General features: G+C 41.0%; 1 protein-coding gene across 1 annotated transcript in view; it reads right to left on the bottom strand.

Moving 5' to 3' along the window:
• Positions 1-3870, bottom strand: part of LOC104949211 (GTP-binding protein Di-Ras1-like) — a 14831-nt gene that overhangs the window by 9917 nt on the left and 1044 nt on the right. The gene's annotated exons all lie outside the window — the stretch shown is intronic.

The following is a 3870-nucleotide window of genomic DNA, read 5'->3' as shown; positions in this document are numbered from 1 at the left end:
CAAACACACACACACACACACACACACACACACACACACACACACACACACACACACACACACACACACACACACACACACACACACACACACAAAGTTTATTCGGCTGCCAGGCTGCCAGATACTGGATGAACATGTGTGTGTGATGTGTGTTGGCGTTAATGTGCAATGAAGCAAGAGAGTCCCTGTTCTCTGTGCACACATCAGCTCAAGTGTGTGTGTGTGTGTGTGTGTGTGTGTGTGTGTGTGTGTGTGTGTGTGTGTGTGTGTGTGTGTGTGTGTGTGTGTGTGTGTGTAACCAGGGGAATGAAACTGCAATTTAGAGACCCTGGCATTTTGATGAGGTTTGAGCAGAGGTTCAATTTACACATTTTGATACAGCCTGAGACATTCAGTCACGCTGCTTCACTGTGTTCACACCTGCAGTCAAAACACATGTACATTTGTACTCCTGTAGTATTTTGGATCCTGTAGTATTTTAGCATTTTTATTTTAAAAATCCAGAATATTTAATATTGTTTTGTTTATATTTAATATAATTTTTTTTTTTTTTTCTGCTTCTGTAACCAAAGAATTCCCCAATTTGGGATCAATAAAGTATCTATGTATCTATCCATCTATCTACCTATACATCAATCTATCTTATATGTAAAAGGGACCAGCATCAATTAATTAAAGGAATTCTGACTAGTTTAAGAAAATACGACAACATTTCAAATAATATATAACTAAAACAGCGAATCATCATTTTTACTTGTGCATGAAACACCTGCATTACACAATTAAAAAAACACAAACAAAGTTCCTTTAAGACTAAGTGATACATGTTCGTATTATGCATGAGAGAACCAACATGTAGCAGCAGGCTTTGCTTGAGGTGTTTAAACGCTGTGTAAGACTTCAGGTGTGTCTGATTCTCATCAGTGTCAATCTATACTGTGATTGAGCGTGCACTACAGTACGTGCACGCAGTTTGTACCTCAGACTACAGGAGATGTAGCACTGTGGTCTTGGCTTAGTAGCTAATCATTGAGCTTAACCTCCTCTCTGCTGCAGGCCTGCTCTGCATTGACCCAATTCCCAGGACTTAAGATACCAGTGGTCTTCCTATAAGACAACATGCAGCCCCGGATGAAGCCCTTTGATCCTCCATGCACACCCCGTTGACTTAGCATGCTCTGACACAAACACTGGCATGGGAATATACGCTGAGCCAGATACAGTGGGACTAACAGTGGGAGTGATATTTATCTGTCTATTGATGCTCACATTTAGGTTGGACCAGAAGGCTTTGCAGCAGAATATCCATCCATCAACCACATAGGACCATAAGACTATTAAACACCTGAACTTTGAAACAACATCCATAACATTAATCTCGCTGCTACTTAGAAATTATTTATCTAATATATCAAATTCCAATCACTTGTATATAGACTCGTATTGCACTATTTCTCTTTTTGTATTTACTATTTATTTGCACTATTTTTTTCATTTTTATTGTGTTGCACTGTTGGAGGAGCCTGTGACCTAAGATTGTCATCGTCATAACTACACCGTAGCTATGTACACATGACCAATAAAAGCCTTGAACCTCTCAGCACTATTTTTGCCCAGATCACCGGCGAGTCGTGTATCCAAAATCATCATCACTTTACCTGCTATAACTACTTACTGCCAGTGGCGGTTCTAGACCAATTTTACGGGGGGGGGGGCGGGCGGGGGGGGGGCGGGGGCTGGGGCCAGTTACTTTCATGAGAGGGGCACAGGGGGGGTCCCTGGTCAGTGTGACGGGGGGCACTGGCCCCTGTTGCCCCCCCACTAGAACCGCCCCTGCTATAATAAGCACAAACAGAATCCAGTAAAGATGCACTTTCAATAAGAGTTCAGGAAAACATTTCAACCTCCAGCCAGTTGATAACTTAACTGCTCTGAAACAATGCAACCCTGTGTGACGCTGATTCTACACCATGGTTTTTACACAGGACTGGATGCAACATGGCTATGAAATGAGTGTGTGCGTGTGCATTAGTCGTGAGTATTAGCTCGATCTGGGGAACCCTGGGCTGCACCGTCTGGCCTCTCCATAAGACTCTGCTAATACCTCGACCGTGCAATCAGGGAAACACCGCGGAGCCTGCATGTTAACACCAGGACAAAGAAAGAAATGCAGTTTCCGACAGAGCAATCAATGTTTTCAAGTGTGCATTATGCATCTAAACATTTCTTTATTGTTCGATAAAGCGGATCTTTGGAGCTGTGACTGCCTGAGTGTTGCAGAAGCCTGCCTGCAGTGACAGATGGAGACAGTTTGGTACGTTTGGATTGACTCCACTGGTTTCTACAGGCACAGCTTTCTTTATAAGACCACTTGATCCACGTCTGATAACAACGCAGATGGAAAACATCAAGGGAATCCCACTCCATTTGTGACGCTCCCATGATGCAACTGGGATTCATGAAACTGAACATTAACGTTTGTTCCACCACAAAATATATCTCATGATTTGGCAAATCAGATTGAATAGATGAAGGGTGCTCGTAGGGTTTTATACTTATTAAAGAACGGCTGATATTTGACCATAATGTCAAATAAAACATGGTCACTCAGAGGTCATGGTGTGCATAATGTACAAGAACAGCAATCAGGACTTCTATTAGTTATGCACCACACCAAGACAATCCTGCCTAATGCCATGCATAATAAAGACTCTATAGACCTTTCAAGTAAGCTGATGCCGTCAGAACAACTCAAACACTCCAGCATTGATCTGTTCCAGTATTAAAGCAGACATTATGGACTATATAGTTATATATAGCTCAGAGGTTGCTCTTGACTAGACGTGTGCTGCCAAAGCAACAGACACGCCTAAACACATTGGGGAGACAACAGGTAACTACAAACTCAAAAAAACATGATCAAGCTCAGTTTGAGAATGCATCTTCTGTTTCATGCTTTAAATTGTAAAATCAAGCCTGAAATTAAAGGGGTCTGCATCCTATTAAGAATGAGTTGTGACATGCTCCCAATAAAATGCCATATTGTGAAGAAAAAGATTACTTTTACTAGACCTTATATATCATCAAATGCTGTTACATAATTATAATTTGTTTCCATTTTCTGTCATCTGATATTTTCCTCATTTGCTTTTTGAGACTGAATTGTTCTTCTTTTCCTTTGATGTTGGTGTTTTATAATTGTGTCTTTGGTTATTATACAGCAGGTTTTAATTGTTGTTCTCAGAGAGTGCTATAGAATAAACCAAATTCTTACTTTACATAATAGAAAATAAAGACAATGGCTTAACAGTTGCTGAAAGTATGTTGGATGGATTTTCACTCAAGGGAAAACTTCTTTTTTACTGCAACACCCTCTCATATGCATGAAGGGTTAATTCATTAAGTTTGTAGACATTTTAAAAACGTAATAATTGTCTCAGAAACTACACCCATACCATACTGTTTTTGTAATTCTCTGAAGCCTCAAAAACTCTTTGAATCCAGTTTCTCACATCCCCAGCTCTTTGTGGGCCTTATCAGGTAAATCACAGAATTTGGGGNGGGGGGGGGTCTGGTTTTGCATTTACCTCCTGTCTTGAGCAAACCTGAGTGACGTCCATAACAGAGTCCAACTATCTCCCGCAGCTTTGCGTGTGGTTTAAGGAGCCAGAGCTTGGAAATAAAACATAAATAAATAAACACAACACTAGAATAATCTTCACCCACTCATCTCCAACATCATCAGGATGTTTGCCCTAGTATTGAGTCATTTCTGTGTTAGGCCCCAGCAGCAGAAGTGTTCTTATGCAACCAAACAGTAGCCATTCAAGACAGACAAACACATCGACAGGCTGGCAGGACACTGACGTT

This window comes from Notothenia coriiceps, unplaced genomic scaffold (assembly GCF_000735185.1).
Source record: "Notothenia coriiceps isolate Sejong01 unplaced genomic scaffold, NC01 NC01_scaffold00015797, whole genome shotgun sequence".
Lineage (NCBI taxonomy): Eukaryota > Metazoa > Chordata > Actinopteri > Perciformes > Nototheniidae > Notothenia > Notothenia coriiceps.
Note: the sequence above shows the minus strand (reverse complement) of the source record. Positions and strands in the feature narration are given on the sequence as shown.